Raw genomic sequence first — 17075 nt, 5'->3', positions numbered from 1 at the left:
ATACTCCATTTATAGTTATTATAAAATACTGGCTTTATTCCCTGTGTTGTACAATATATCCTTGTAGCTTATTTTATACCTAATAGTTTGTAACTCTTAATGCCCTACCTCCATCTGGCCCCTCCCCTCTTCCTTCTCCCCACTGGTAACCACTAGCTGTGAGTCTGCTTCTTTTTTATTATATTCACTAGTTGTTGTATTTTTTAGCAAAATCATAGAATTTTAAGGGTGCATAGTATGTATAATTTTAAACCTGAAACCTAATATTCTGTCTGTGAAATTGCCACACTGTAAGGGATATGTGATGATATGGAACTGTAAAGGAACAGTGGTATACTAGTGTGGCAACAGCAGGTCCCGGTGTTGGAGGCCGTTGAGAATTTAAATTTAGGCTACTTCCCCAAAAGAACAAATCTTTGATACTTGTTGGACTGATGTTTAAATGCTGTGATTCCATTATGTCTTTAAATATTCATGTTGGGGGATAGGACTAATTCTAACCAAATACAGACAATATTATAGGCTACTCATGTGATGTTTTTTCTTGATGTACTGATAGATATTTCCATTAGGGAATATAACGTGCGGTACATACTGAGTGGAGAACGTACTCTGTTACTTGCACTGGTGAACTGTTGTCTAGTCTTTGGTTATAGTGTGCTAGCCTCAAGAATTCTGTACCTGCAGGGATCTTTATTCTTACTTTTTAAAAAACCCAAAGTCTGAACTGTCATTCATGGAGAGAATGGCTGTATGGATGTTTCTAGTGTTGACAACAGTGAAAGAAAATTGACAAGAGCCCTGAAAAGAGGTTTTCTGTGCAGCGTCTGGTACACCCCTTACATACACCCCTTTCCCTGGAAAGCAGTGACATCCAGCACTAAGGCTGCTCTTCCTGGGTCTGTCGGGTTTTTAATGCACCTTTGCTCACCACTGGCCAGCCTGCTAAGCATGGGGACAGAGCCTGAGTGACTGTTGCTCTTCATGCAGTAGCATTTATAGATGGCTTTCTGGAAGGTCTCTTTTGGCCTCAGAGCTTGTGTGGAACATAAATAAGTGGAATGAAAATCACCAGAATTACTACTGGAACTTCGTGTACACTTTAAGCTCCCATTAAATGCTTCTTTTCAGAGTGTTCATAATGCTCAATATTCAACATCTTATAAATAATGTTTTCTGTAAGTAGAGTCTTCCCCCAGGGGTCTGCTTCTCATAGGCATACCTTTCTGTATAGAGATGGGAGAAGGGGGCTTGTTGCCTCTGTGCCATGGCCAGAGGGGTTGGCCTGTCAGAGGTCCCCCATGGCCCTGGGGCAGGTAGAAGGATGTTTGTTCACTGCTTTCTCTTCCTGACTTGGAGACACGTGTCTTAATGCTGGATTTTCATTCCAAGATGGAGATTCCCCACCTTGCAAGAGACTTCACCCTGGTTTTGTTGGTATGTTCATTTAATTTGAAAATACTGCTTTCCCCCATCCTCCAAATTGTTTTGAAGTTTAAAATTTTAAAAACTAAAATGAATTAAAATTTTGTATTGTGAACTAGTGACAGACACTTCAGATATTTAGAGGTCCCATGGGTCGGTGTTTCTCAAAGTATTTCACAGAATACTCAATCCTCAGGATATTCATGGGTATTAAGCGGAAAATAGATTCTGTGGTCAAATGCCTGAGGAACGCCATGTTAAATAAAGTTAAATAGGGTTGTTTCCTGCAGGACTTCTCAGAGCCTTAGAAGTTAATATATGTTGTGAACCTTCTAGGATCGGATTGCAGTGTCAGGATCCTAAGTTTATCTGACATCTTGAATCACATCCTTCTTCTCCCAGAAACCATAGGACCAGTGTCCTAAGGAACCCCCTAAAGAAATCCTGAAAGAGGTCAGCAACCTCTTGAGAACTAGGGATTCTTTGCGTTTTTTCCTCTTGATTCTTACTGGAGCTTTTTGTACGACCTTGTCATACATCAAGCTTTTCTCAGCCACAGAGTGGGTTCTACTCTTGGATGAGCTAGCTGCCTGGCAAAATGGTAGGTCCCACGTTGGTAGAAGTGCTCAGGAAAAGTCTGAATTTTTTAAACAAAATTTGTTTATTGAGTACCTGCAGTGTGCTGGGCACAGGGGATAGAGGAAGATAGAATAGGGTCTCACCCTCAAGGTGTGCATGGCCTGGCTGGGGATGTGGTGCAGTGGTGGTGGTGACCATTTTCCCAGAGGAAAAGACTGCTTTCCATGCAGGGGTAGAGCAAAGGACCCATGGGGCAGTGGCAACCTTGCATGCTTGGTTTTCTGGGACAACCCTGCTTTTTCAGATGTCCTGTTCCGTTATCACGTGGTCTGTTCCACCTGTCTTTGGCTGGGGGATAAAAACAGGCTCCGTGCTGATAGGGCAGAGTTCAGACTAAATCCAGATGCTGGTTCGTGTTAAAAGCCCTGCAGGATACTTGCTTTTATGTTTGATTTCTAGAACTGGTTCATCATCACAGTTGAACGTGAGCCAGCCACCCACTCCAAGATCACTGTCCTTGGGGCTCTGCTCTGAGGGGAGCTGTGGATTTAAAAAGCCTCCCCTGCAGCCCACCCCAAGTTAAATAATGTCTTTGTGGTACAGCAGAGGACCTATGAATCTGTAGCAGAAGGCTGCCATTTTTATGGCTATGTGTCATTGAGTCAAGCCACTCCATTTCTCTGAGTCTCAGTTTGCTTGTCTGTAAAATGGGGCTAAAACGAAAACCTACCCCACAGAGCTCTTGTAAGGACTATCTCTGATAATGACCTAATGTCCTTTGTCAACTTTTTAAAAAGTTACTCAATGTTTATTGTTATTTAAAATGGTTCCAGAGGTTAATGCAGAATTAAGGAAAGCACCAAGCCAGTCTTAACATTGTTGGCACAAAGAGCAATTACTTTCCTCAATAAACTAGAATCAATTAGGTTTCTTTTCATTAAAAAGGTATAGCAATTGCCTGTTGTGTGAAACCTTTGATGTCCCCTAGAAGTCCTGCCTGCCAGTTTAGGGGTACCCAGGACAGGGGCTATATTTTCATTAATAAAAAGGACCTTCTGCCACAGACGGATTGGGGAGGTTCATACATGGTACCCAGAGTGTTCCATTAATATCTTTAAAGGATTGCCTGAGAAATCCTAGCTGTCTGGCCTCCGCTTTCTTTCCTTAGGGAGGCTGTCATATCCACTCTGTGCTGAGGGGGGAGCCTCGCCCTGCCCCGTTTCTGCTTCCTCAGAGTGGAGCCTCTTCCTGTTGGGAGGGAGCCTGGAAATCTGATCTTCCCTCTCCACTGCCAGGCCACCGTGGCCACACAGAGAAATAAAAAGCTGCTCCAGTTCTCCTAGGACTTCTTGGGAGCAGAAGGATTGCCACACAATGAATGGCATGATGCTGGCAGTGGTCTGGCCATGGACCCCACCTGTCCAAGAGCTGGTGGTTTACCCCCCATTACTGGCTAACGTGACACAATTTGGGGTTCAGAAAATATGGTCACTGTATTTTTAAGATCTGCCAACTAAGTTCAGTGAAAACCCAGAGAAACTGGGCTGTTCTTCTCCAGGAGCTTTCCTCCCAGAGAAGCAAGACCAAGCCTGGAGCTGAAACACACCACCCAGAAGAGCTACTGCCCACTTGGTTGCAGGTGTTTTGTTTTGTTTCTCTTCCCAATAACAGATGTGAACCTTACTCTGTAATTCTAGACTTTCCTGTTTTTTAATAACCTCTTTTTTTGCTAAAGTCTATGACATTCCTTTATTAAAGGATGAGAATTACTTAGTCATGAAGCCCTCAGAGCATAATTCCAGTGTTTCTAAGGATAAAACTTTAATTGCCAGTCCTGGTTTGATTGACGGTTTGCATATCAGTATGTTCTCTCTCTCTCTGTCTCCCTCCCTCCTTCTCCCCCTTCCCCTCCCTCCTTCTCCCCCTTCCCCTCCCTCCTTCTCCCCCTTCCCCCCCCCCTTTCCTCTCTCCTCTGTCTTTCTCTCTGTTGAAAGACGTCTGGACCATAAGATTTTTTGTTTTAAGTATTCATGTCTGTGTGGAGTGTTCAGTTTGACTCCTTAGTGCAAATTAATGGCCAAGAAGAGGCTGGAAGTTCTGAGGTTGAATTTATAAATTAATTTCCACTGGGCTTCTGTTTGTGTACATGCCACTGTAATTAATTGGAACTTCCATTGATCACTTGTGTCTTCAGAAATGATTGGAAAGCAGTAGAGCCCAACATACCTATAAGTAATCAGAAAATATGTGTTGACTGATAGACCTGTTAGAAGGTGTCCCTTAGTTGGTAGTGTCCCTACCGCCTGAAGGCACTCCCTGCCCAGCCCCGGTCAACTCAGGTTGTCCTGCTGGCTGAGGTCGGGGTGGGGGGTGGGGGTGGAGAGCCGAGGTGGGGAGCTCCCAGCACGTACCAGCACGGTGCTGGTCAGGCTGAGCAGGGAGAGGAGGACCACCCAGGCCACCCACCATGTGGATCCACCTCACTCCTGGGTCTGCACTCCCACTGGACTGCCGCCCTCAGGACAGACGGGCCTTTGTCTCTGTCAATCTTGGAGCCACTCTTGAGACCCTCCTTTCAGTTCCTTCTTGGTTTCCTTCCTCTGTTGCACTGGTGTGGTTGCTGCCTCTTGGCTGCCATCTGTGTTACCTGCATGTCCTGGTCATACCTCACAGGTGGATGAGTGGTTTGGACTATTTGTGGAACTAAAATAGCTGATTTTGTGTTTTCGATTTCAGAATCACTTTTGGAAAATTTAGATTGTCTTCAAAACCCTGCATATCTAAAGCAGGAAAAAGAAGGCTTTGGAGACCCCACTCTTTTGTGCTTGGTAGCCGGACCCTTAGATGGGCTGGAGCATTACAGCCACACTTGCACTCAGTCCCAAGGGAGGTAGGGCATCCCAGCCCAGAGGGGTAGCTGCACGCTCCCAATTGTCCCCCTACCTCCTCTAGCCAGTAAATTCAGTGAGGAGTCACACAGGATGGGGCCACACCCAGTAAACATAAACATTGTGATATTCAGGTCATGGTTTATGGCTCTAAGCATTTCCTCCTGGACTGCAGTTCCCTTGTGTTTCTAAATGGTGAATCACTTTAGCAGTGACAGCAATTTGAGAGTCAGAGTAGCTTGACTCTTAATTCGGTGGGCTGGTAATAAAGAATGGGTTTGGTAGGATGGCAGAAGGTAAATTCTTTATTAAATACTATTTAAAATTTTATTTTAAAAATAAAATTATTTGGATGTTAAAACTGTGCCTTGTATTGATCCTTAGGAGGTTTCATCTTATAAGAAATATGAGTTTTTTCTCATATTCTTCTGAAGAGAAACTTCATCAGAAGCCATCCTCCTCCCAAAAGGGGATCATTAAAATTCTAGGTCTTGTCCCATAAGCAGTAGGTACTGCTTGGATTCAAATAAGATTAACTCTTAGCAAATGCCAGTCGGTTTAAAATGCTTTGTGGAAGCTGTAAGGCTTAAAAGGGTGTTAAGCATTTGAATTGGCAGAGAGGAAGAGAGGGCTGTTCCAGGAGTTGGTTCATTCATTTATTCAGCCAACATTTATTGTGTACCTCTCCTCTGTTTCAACTTTCCAGGCTACTTGGGACATCAAGAAAATGTGTCCCTGCTGGAATGTGCACTTCTTGTGGGTAAATACCATGTTTAAGACAGTGCTCTTGAAATAGTAGATGCTCCGTAAGTGTTTGGTTTGATTTGAAGGCTTTGCTCTGCTCTCAATATATTGGGACTTCAGTGTGTATGAAAAAGTAACCATTCTGGGCACTATGTGATGAGGTGCCAGGTAAGTGGCTTAGGAGTTTAGCAGAGGACAGCCTGGGGCGGGTGGGGCTGGAAGAGCCATCTGGATGTTTGGATGGGGAGAGCAAACCAGGCAAAGGCACTGAACTTGACCCATCGGATCAGCAGGAGTGGGTGGTAAAGCCGGGGTAAGGACAGCGGAGCCAGACCCCCAGGACTCTGCCAGCCAGGGTTTTGGAGTATTATAATTAAGGCTAAGTAACCATGCATCCAGAAAGGATCCAAAAGCCCCTTAAAGTCTTTTGCCTTAAAAACAGTTCTTTAAAAGAATGTAATCCAGAACTTTGCAAATTGTTCTGTGTGGTCTGAAAATCTAAGAATCTTAAGAAAATATGAGATCTCTGCGACTTTGCTCTTGACAGTAAATTAATAAGTATCATATTTCTGCTATTGCAGTCACCATATTTGACTCTGGATGCACAAAGAATATTGGTCACCGTAATCTCTGCCCCAAAATAAAGACAGAGACAGGACATTGTTAAACTTGTATTAATCATCATTAATTCCTACAGTTTGAGCAGCAGGGAAGTCTGCGTCTCTGTGCAGGTCACTCCTGCTCTGTGTCCCTCAGCTGTGAAGTGCCAGGGTGGCGGCTTCTCTCCTCATGCTTCCTGTGTTTATCAGCACAGCACACAGGCTGGCTGGAAGGGCAGTCCACACTAGATCCAGGTCCTGAAGCGTCCTGGAGGCGACAGCTCTTCAGTGGCCTGTCGCCAGCCTTCACGGACAGGCTTCAGCTGCCACCTTGAGAAGCCCAGAAATTACAGGAGGCAGCTGAAAGCAGTGCTTACACAGGTCAGGCTTTTACACAAACTAAGCTTTAAAAAAAAAAAAGTCTAGCTGAGTGTCTTTCCAGTATCTTCCTGAGTGTCACCTTTGTCATGGAAAGTTTATTTTAAGCTTCCCTGTAACATCCCACATTCTCCATAAGTACTTACTTGCCCCTGAGAAAGCCTGTGAGCTGCCCTTCCTAGAAACCTGATTTTCCTTCAGGGAGGCTCCTCAACTGTGTACAGATTTGGCCAGGATTTCCATACCTGTTTTCTTTCCCCTCGTAAACTATTCAGCTTCTAAAATGGCAAGTTGACAGCATTTGCTGAAATGGATTTTTATAGAGCTGCACCTCCTAATTCCCCTTCTTGGGCAGTCTTGGAGGATGGCTCTGTTAGGCCAGCCTTGCAGGCAGAAGGCTGCATTTTAATCGGCAAGGCCCCTGCAGTCCCTGAACCCCAGGTTGGTTTTCATGCACTTCCCTAAGTCCTCGTTATCGCCCATTCCAACCCAGAAGATTTTGAAAAATTACCAAATTAAGCCAAAGTGTCGTGCCCATTAGGTGTTTCTTGAGCTGCTTCGTGTTTAGGCTGTGAAGATGAGCTCCGAGGGAATTGCTGCCATTTTGGCTCTCCAGCATTGGCCGTGGCTGCCTTACCCAAGCCCTGCAGAAATGCTGTTTTTCCTGGGGTGACACCAACAGAAGCCTTGGATGCTGGCAGATGGTTGTGGCCTGTGATGGACTGGGTGTCCCTCAGACCCCTCTGGGGGGAAGTAGAGATGGTGGCAGGCAGGCATTTCTTTGCCTTCTACTCGGGTAGAAACATTCATACTCTGAAACCCACACCTGTTCTCTGAACTCCACCTGAAGTTTCCCTGTCAGATCAAGTGAACATCAATTCATTTCCTTTTCTATCCTAAACATTCCATATTTAGTTCCCAGCTTGCCCCAGGGGTTGCAAGTTTGGCTTAAATCACGTTTAAAGAGTGAGGAAAGTGATATTTCACTTTAATTTTGTGTTTCAGGCAGACTTTCCTCCAAACATCTTTCAGTTTTAGCTAGGAAAGCAGTGGATAACCTGTATGGATTTGCAGATAGGAGAGTTTCATCCCTGTGGCTCTTTTTCCTTCCCTGTCATATTTGGTATTGGGGTCGGTCCTGTTCCTTTCCTCTCTGCCAGGAAGATGAAAACACTGCTGAGAAATCCAGATTTGTCACAGTGGAGTTGAGCTGTGGGAGGACAGCAGTAGGAACATTCATGTTTTATTCCCAGTTTAAAGTTGATGGGGGTTGTTACGTTTTGTGTACAGTTTCTTGGAGGTGTTGCCCTTTCTTAGAACATCATGTGAGTTAGTGGTGATAATTAGGCAGAAACTTGTCTTCCCTACAGATACCAAGATTATAGAGGGACTTACTCTCACCAGAGGCCAGATGACAGCATCCACAGATATTTTTAGAATGGGCCTCATCATTTGGTTTCCCCATTTCATTTTCCCAGCATCAACAGCCTGATTTCAAACTTAAGTGTTGGGCAGGGAGAGAGAGGGAAGAGATTTTCCTCCCTGTTAATGAAAGTCGCTGATGGGACGGGACAATGTTTTCCTATTTATTGTTAGTTGGCCCATTGCCTAGTAACTGTGAAGTGATAGCTGTAATTCCCTTCAGCTGTAGGCTTCTTTTTCCTTCCAAAAGTTTTGCTTAATCTGATGTGTTTTTAGACTCATAAGGGCATCAACATACACACGTAAATGTCACAGTTAACTAAAGCGTCTTACTTGAAAGAATGTCAGAGTGGTGAGAGCACCATTCAAAAACAGGGAACTTGTATCCAAACTAAGTATCCTTAAATCCCATTACTGAATGTGCTCCCTCCATTTTTTCAGTCCTTGATGGAGTCAGATAAACATGTGCAAACACTGAGCCATCAAAGAGAGGTTAAAAATCTAAGGCAGATGAGGGGCCGCTTTCCTTGTGACGATTTTTAATCGTAAGGTCTTCCTAGTGAATGGTGAATCTGGTGTTCCTCTTAGAAGGGTGATTGCATTTCCTTTCTGTTTTCACAATATTTTACAAACTGTTTGCCTTCTATCACAGAGAAACAAGTTGCCTTTCTGTCCTGTGGAGTGGGGGTTTCTCTGTTAATAACAATTTGTCCTCTGTGACAAATTTAAACCTCTAAACCTGGGCCTGGTGTCTCCCAGTTGAACCGCCAGGCACAGGCCGTTTCCCGTGAGACCTCGGGGGAGCTCCAGGATGTAGTGCCACAAGGGGCCCCAAGCCCATTCTGCAAAGAAGGAAAGAGTGACGATCAGTGCATTCCCTTCCTAATGATGAAGTTCCCTGAAGATTCTGGACCTCTGGATGAGACTGTGATGGTTGTTGCTCTAGACTGCCCACTGTGGCCTTCTGCCCCTGGTTTCAGGGCCAATGCCCTATTCTGCTTAGAACGATGCCACGTTGGGGGTTGTAGGTGCCCTCTGCCTTCTTCCCTCCTGTGCTGACCCGGCGCCAGCATTAGAGCAAGCTGCGTGCTCTGCCTCTGTACTTGGAGAATGAAGTGTGTCGCCTTCCCAGCATGCACTGGTTTCTGTGGCTGAATAATTAACTCCAGAGGGAACCGGGGGATGGGGTCTGGATTAGGTAATACTTTACACCTTCTCTCTTGTCACTTACAGTTAAGTCAGGATCGGGACTTGGGGACCATAGTCACCTGATGACTAATTGCATGGTGATCTTAGGTTGTGGTTTATTAAGTGTTACTGTGAAGGAAAGAACCAAATCCCCTCCCAAAGAACCATGTCTGCACCCCTGCTTCCTCATGCCTCAGGGGTCCCAGGTAGAGTAGCTAGAATAGCACTGGCTCTGGCAGGTTAAATACCTCACAGATACTGAGATCTGATATCTATTTTATTACCTTTTCTCCGTCTGAAATCAACAAGCCATTATTTTATAGTCCAGGACAATATTGTCTAGTAGTATCATTACAAAGCAAAGAATACCTCCAAAAAAAGCCATCAGCCAGGGAAATGAAATACTTGGGGAAGGGGTGGGAAGAAGGGGCCTTTTCCTGTTTTACTGTCTCTACCTCTAATAAAACAACCTAAGTTCTTCTATTTGGAGCTATAGCAAGGGTAATTATGACCATAGGTATGTAATATTACAAGTACTAAGTCCTGCTGTCTTTCTGAATATTGGTAGTGAGAGGTAAGATATGCCAAACAGTCCAGCCACAGAACAGAATTGTACACTTGTGAAAATTCCAAGTGAATTTAAGATAATATCTTTTTTAAAGGAGAGAGAAGCAGATGTACATAACGTGTGTGTGTGTGTGAGAGAGAGAGCGAGCTTATTGATGCATTTTTCATTACTTGTTCACCTTATCTGGTGAGAAGATCCTGAGTTCATGTTGCTCCCCTACCACTTTTCCATTTCTGGCCTAGAGCCATTTTTTTCCTACCATGACAGCTGACACTGTCTCCATAAACAAAAGGTCTTGAGGCCTGTCATGTCAGTTCCTTTAGCTACATCTCTATGAGTATATATATATTTTTTTAATTCTCTAACTTTTCCGGGCTCAGTGGTCGCAAGAAGTGTGATAAGATTTGTGTAAATTCAGATGCTTTGAGAGGATTTACCGTTTGAAGGTGGCTGAGTGCATAATAATAATACCAACAATAATAGTGTTGTTAATTTTTAAAGGGATGTTTTGTGAGAGGTTTTTTGGGCCATATGTATGCGTGTTATAATTGTTTTTCCTCTGCAGATTTTTAATATAAAAAGCAAATTCCTAGGACACCCCACTTAGAGATTACTTCTCCTTTTATAGTGAGGGAAGTCAAGATTACCCCGACCCAGCAGTGCAGACCGATGAAGCCTTTGTGGAAAGTGGCCATTTCCACTCCCCTGATGTTGGGATATCAATGGGAAGGGTGGTAAGCAAGGTCACTTAGTCTGCATAGCCGGGGGAGGGGGAACCAGAAGAGCATAGCTGGTCTGCGTGGGGTGACCAGCTCCCCTGGTTTTAGCATGAAAGTGTCGTGTCCCAGGAAGCCCCTCAATCCAAAAATCTAGAGTAAAACCCCATCTGCACCCCAGGCTTCCCTAACTTGGAAGGGCCCGCTGAGGCACCCCGATTTGCCTCGCTTTGTTAACCTCCGCAAGTGAATGGCCCCGTTTCCTCGAGGCTTTTTAACTTGAGGGCGTTTTGTTATCAAGCACAGAAATAAGGTAAGTGATCTCCAGGCTTTGTCCTTAGGTTTTCAGCCCTTTGAAGCTAGTGCAGCAGAACAGCTTGACTTGCAGCACCCCTGGTCCAGAGGCGGGTGAGGGGACCGGAGGCTGGGGAGGCGTGACCTGGAGGGCCCACTGCTGCTGTTTGAATGTCCTTAACCGTCTCTGGTTTTCTTCTCTCCTCCTTTAGACCCTCAAACTGACACAAGACCTACAGAGAAAACCCTTTGCCAAATCTGCTCTCAGCAAGTGGACAGTGGTACCGTTTACAGCTTAACACCTTTGTGAGCCCCTGCCGTTTCCTACCCCAGCAGAGACTGTTATCGGCCCCTTACCCTGGGTGAAGCACTTACCCTCGCACAGAACTCTCTCTATAAAGTATGCAAAACCTTCCTTGTACGGGGTGACAGCCACCTGCCAGCGAAGGACAGCACCCTGCCAGCACCGCCCACCCTGTTCAGAGCACACCGTGAGCCCGCGGGCCATTCTGTGGTGTTTTAATATCGTGATGGTTTATGGGATGTTTTAAGTGTTGTTTTTGTGTTTGTTTTCCTTTGACTTTGAGTTTCTCACATGCATTAACTTGCAGTCTTTTTATGTTAAAATGTTAATCACGCTTCCCCTGGCAAATTTAAAAACAGAAGGAAAATGTTGTACCAGCTACTGTGCTGGCTTTGGGTGTCACAAGCATTCGAGCCCGTAGAACTCCCCAAACTAACACATTACATAAACTAGAGGGGGGTTTTCTTTCTTCTTTTGTTTGGTAGAAAACTATCCTTTTCTAAAAACTGAACAGTGGCACAAGTGTTTTCTGTGTGCACTGGTCCAGGACAGAGCCCTGCATCGGCAAACCTGACCCAGAACCAAACCACGTGCTTGGTTCTGAGTCAGGGTGGTCGGGGGATGAGACCCTGGCACCTGGTCTGCAGTTGCCAGATCAGTAGGGCCTGTGGTCTACTGTCAGTATCCTCAGCTAACACAGTCAACAGTGATTGTATGTTGGTTAGAAATTAGAATTTTTCAAGGAAGAAATCAGCTCAGCTGTCCGCTCATTGCCAAATGCCACTAACGGGTTTAGTTTTAAGGAGAAAAGAAAAGAAAAAAAAAAAAAGTAGTCGTGTTTTGCTTTGCAGAAGAAGTGAACTTACAGGTGAACATTAAGCCTGCAGTGAGAAATGTGTGGAAAGTACAAACCCGAGTCACTATTTTTCTAAATGCGCACCCTTGGTTATTTTCAGTCTTGCTCTGTATAATCTGATCTAGTAGACGTGTATGAGTGACAAGCAATAGCATACAAACTGATTCCTTTTTAATATAAATAAGCTTAGATTGTAATTGTACAAGTGTCACAATGGAAGTACAAGATAGGGCAGTTTTGACCTCCCCCCAGACACTTTTCCTGCTTCTATGGATTTCATTTTTTTCTTTTCAAAAAGTTATGGTGCTGTATAGGTGCTTTCTGTTTAGCCTGAAAAGTGTGATTATATTAGTTACCCTCTTTGGTAGACAGAATAGTTGGGAACACCTTTGGTACATATGAAACTGGTGTAATGATGCTCTGATTAGCACAGCATATGCATACTTCTCCAAAGTGATATATGAAGACTCTTTTCGTTGCATAAAAAGCATTAGGCGTAGAAATGTATAAATATATTTTATCATGTACAGTACAAAAATGGAACAGTCTGCATGGATGTTAGGGATACAGGCTAGTATTTCAGCACAGACCTCCCTGCATGAGTTCTCGCTGATGCTTGCACCGTGCAGTGGGCACTGATTCCCTTCCAACACAGACGTGCCACCCAACCCCCTGCACCCATCACCAGCCACCAGGGGCCCCTTTGTGCACCTTTGCTTCCTGATTCCTCTGGGGGTGATATTGGTGGTGATAACAGCTCCTAGCATAATGAACGTTCCATTTGGTGTTGCCACTTGTCTCTCCCGCCTCGCTTGGGCTGTCATGTTTGAGCGATGGCCCTGTTGATTTCACCCTGCTCTCTACTGAATCTGTAAATTGTTGTGCAATTTGTGGTTATAGTAGACCTGTAGCATATCACCTTTTCTAAACTGCTACAAGTTTATAATCTTCATTTTGAAAGTATGTATAATTTTTAAAAATGTGTATTCTATTCACGTGGTCTGCTTGTCAGTGAGACAGACTTTTGCTTACTGTATTCTTTTGTAATAAAGCTAGCCACTTCCTTGATTCTTTGGTAGTCTGCTGTACACAAGAACTGTCAAGTGTCAGCAAGAGAGGGCTGCCTCTCTGGGTTCCTAAGTGATTCTGCCCCCTGGGTGGAGACATAGTTCAGAGACAGTGGCAGCAGCTCAGGGACGGGGGGAGTGGCAGAGGGGTGTTGGATATAGAGGAGAATCCGAGTGCTTCCAACACGAGGGCCCTGAGAACTTCTCTCCTGAGCTCAAAGAAACAAGAAAACTAACAAAATAGCTACTTGCCTTTGCAGTTTTGTAGACCGTGGGAAATACTTTGGGAGTAAGAAAGGCAACCCTCAAATGTGTTTTGACTTTTAAAGTGTTGAATTCCTTTCAGACATGTGGCATCTCATTTATTCTTTTTTTTTCCCCCCAATGTTTGTTAGATTTCAGGCAGAATGTTTTACAAAATGTCCTGGAACCAGATTCTAATTTAATCTAAAACAGCTGAGGGAGGGACAGAGAGGTATGAAAGCAGGATAGCCACAGAGCAGATCAGGAAAACGGAGAGGGAGGGGTGCTTGGAATTTTTTTCTTTTCCTTTTTTTCTTTTTTTAAGTAATTCAGCATCTACATGTAGAGTGTCGCGGACAGCTGAGATCAGGGCGAAGTCTAGCGGCAGCATCAGTCCTAGAAAGGGTCAGGCAAGAATGGAATAGTTAAGCCTGTCCAGGATCACAGCAGCCCCACTCTCACCCTTGGCCGCCCACCCAGAGGCCAGGATCCCTTAGACTAACTGAGTCCGAAGGCAGTCAGACAGGGCAGAGGTGCCACCTAAGCCCTCTCCCTCTCGTATTTGAAGACCCTGCTTTCAGGAAGGGCCTACCGATGGCCACCATGTGGAGTTCTGAGTGCCGTGGGCCCCCACAGGAAGTTTCCTGATCTGGAGTATCTCAGTGGAATACTTGGTAGTCTCCGGGAGTCTGGTGGTTGTAATGTTTGCATCCTGATAAGAACTTTCGGAGTCTACACTCAGCCTCTAAATAAGCTGCTCTAGGGAGCCTTCCACTTTTTGATGGGAAATTTAGAAAGAAGAGTAACAATGTTGAAAACATGACCCGAACTCTGGGGTCCTATTATTCTCTTCAGGGCTCCAGAACCAGATACCTTTTACCAAAGTTAGAAAAGAGCTTTATCACAAGCCTGCACTGTCCTGGCGTGAGTGAGGCCTGACCGCCAGGTTCAGAGTATCCCATTAACTGTGAATGAATCTGAGGTCGATTTCCTTTATTGCATCCCCTGCAATGTAATGACTCCCGAAACATATTTTTTTAAATTTCAGAAGTTTGGCTCTCCTGTTAACGGGAAGAGCGTGCACGCACGTGTAGTACTGGTGGACTCTGTGTGTGTGTGTGTGTGTGTGTGTGTGGTGGTGAGTTTTGCCCTTGTGTGTGTCGCTTCCCCACCCTGAGGAGAAGACCTCTTGGCTCACTGGTCAGGACAGCTATGCCCGGTCTCAGGGTGTCATTTCAGGCGGCTTCTGAAATTGTTAAAGATGGTAGGGAGTCTATCTAATGAACCCCACTTAAAGAATAAGGAATATTTGAATCTCTTGGAAAGACCGTCAAGAGGAAAGCAGTCAATCACCCAGGCCCATTTTTCATGCTGATGCCAAGGGCTGGTGAGGGGAAATTAAAAAGTTACCCTTTCTCTCTGAAAGCAGAAATAAAATCCTGACAGCTCCAAACTCTGATTTCTTCTTTCTCGGTGTATTTGGGGAACATTGTACGATTAGGTATAATGTATTCTTTTTTTAATTAAGAAAAGCAAAAAATTTTGTAGGAATACAATCACTGGCAAAGAGGTATGAAAAAGCCAGCCTCTCCTGGAGACCAGGGGCGGCAGGGCACAGCGAGGGGAGAGTGAAGTCCTTGTGAAATCATGTCTGTCAGACAAGATCTTAACGCAGATGCCCAAGTAATTGAAAAGAGTACAGTCGGCCCTCCGCATACACGGGCTCAGCATCCTTGGATTCAACCAACCACGGATCCGTAGGGCCGACTGTACTACACCATTTTATATAAGGGACTTGGGCATCCACAGATTTTGTTATCTGTGGAGGTCCTGCAACCAATGCCCCATGGATACCAAGGGGCGACTGTGTATTATATTTGATCTAGATCTTTAGTGGGTAACATTTTCTGCAGTTCGAATGAATGAAATATTTTCCTCTTGTTTAGTTTTATTTGTATGTATTTTTCTTTGTTGAATGATTGGTTCCGAGGCCTCTGCCACACTCCAGAAATATTTGTGCGGCTGCTTTAAAAAAAAAACAACTACATGTCTGGTCACTTATTTCTCTAAAATTATCTCATTGCCTGGCAATCAATCTTCTCTCAATACACTTGTCCTAGCACATTATGTACATGCAAAATGTAAACAGATGTGAAGGAGGACCAGAAAAATTAGTTAATATTAAAAAAATGTACATTTTGGCTTCACATGTTTAACTTTTTTTTTAAGAAAAAAAGTTGCATGAATGGAAAAAAATCTGTATACAGTATCTGTAAAACTGTCTTATCCGTTTCAATTTCTTGCTCATAACCCATGCAAACTAGAACTCATTGTGGTGCCTGGCCATATTCAAACACCTAAGAGTCATGCAGTTGATACTTTGGTTTGAAGCACCTCATCCTTTCTTTCAAAGCGAACACTATCATATTGCATTCTTACTGAGGATTTTGTCTATCCATATGTTGCCATGAATTATCTCTACCACCTTTCCTCTCAAGAATCAAAACCAGTTTGATTTGGGAATCTTCTCTTTTCCAAGTGAAATAGAGATGCAGTACTTAACTTTCCTTGGTGTTTGTAGATATTGCCTTGTGTATTCCATTTAAAACCGTAATCTAGTTTGTAAAAGAGATGGTGACGCATGTAAATAAAGCATCAATGACACTCTATCTTACTCCAAGAAGTTTTTTGTTCTCCTTCCCCCTTTCTTTAACCCGAGGAGTGAAATAGCTGAGTTTGTCTCAAGGTCTTCCTATGGAAGAGGCACAAAGCTGGGAGACTCTATCCTGAGATCTCTAAACTAAATGAATCCTGCAGACTTTTTCTCTGACCCACTTTTGACCTTCACAGGCAACCAGACAATTTAATAAAGCAGATTTATGGCATTGTTCATGGTGGCTGATAGCCACTTTTGGCCTGCCCTGAGTCAGGTTGCCCTGGAGGAGCTTTTACATAGGGAGGCGGGATTTAAACTCTGTCTTCCTTGGGTGTCAGAGGTTTTGACCTGTCACAGTTTTGGCCCTAAGGAGGTCCTGCTCACGTGAGTCCAGAAGATGAATGTCGGTCATCACGGTGGCCTCCTACGTATCAAAGTCAAACAACGCGTAAGGCTGCTGGTGGCAATAGCATAAATATTTCCTCTTAGCTAAGTTAGGGGGAACTCCACCCTACTGTAAAACTATTCTTAGTAGCCTGGGTTGTGGTTTTCCTATTAATAGACGTTATAAAAATCATTCAGCTTTTGGGTTCAAAGTCCTAAGCAGCACGATGGACTCTTACTTCAGATCAAGTAGGTAAAAAAGATTTTAAAGTTTGCCCTTTGGGATAAATTCTATATTGGTGAAGAGCCATGCTTTCATAAGTCTGTCCTTATCATTGTTTTAATTTCCTGTACAGGTAAAACTTCGTCTTCTAATACCAGAGCCAACTAGGAGAAGGTATTTCATTTGAGATTGCTTTCAAGTTTTGAGTCTGTCTCCCAAAAGATTAAAGATGGAAATCCAAAACCAGCTATCACGAGATTCTCAGTAGAGAGTTTTCCCAAACCAGGTAAAAATTCAACTAAAATTAATTGAAGTTAACTTAATGAACAACAATTACTAAGTCAATTTCAAGTGTGGCAGTGGGCCAGAGGCTGTGATGGGCACCAATAGAACTAGGCCCTGCCCTCCATGAGTTTATACTCAAGATATCATCTATCTGCTCCACCTTGAGGAGTAAAGAGTTAATTGTTGCCGGCTCTCCCTGCTTCAGCTTCTTGTTTAAAAGAGGAAGAATTTGAACTGGTTAATCTTGCTAACACTT

At 44.1% G+C, this 17075-nt stretch overlaps 1 protein-coding gene across 1 annotated transcript in view; it reads left to right on the top strand.

Annotated features, from left to right (window-relative positions):
* The window catches only part of FOXO3 (forkhead box O3), a 119338-nt gene extending 103400 nt beyond the window's left edge, over positions 1-15938 (top strand). The window contains 1 exon segment of the mRNA XM_061207485.1: positions 11014-15938. The gene's annotated coding sequence lies outside the window, so the exon portion shown is untranslated.
* Positions 15939-17075: the final 1137 nt, after the last annotated feature.

The sequence above is a fragment of the Eubalaena glacialis genome, chromosome 12 (genome assembly GCF_028564815.1).
Source record: "Eubalaena glacialis isolate mEubGla1 chromosome 12, mEubGla1.1.hap2.+ XY, whole genome shotgun sequence".
NCBI lineage: Eukaryota > Metazoa > Chordata > Mammalia > Artiodactyla > Balaenidae > Eubalaena > Eubalaena glacialis.
This window is presented reverse-complemented; position numbering and strand designations above follow the sequence as displayed.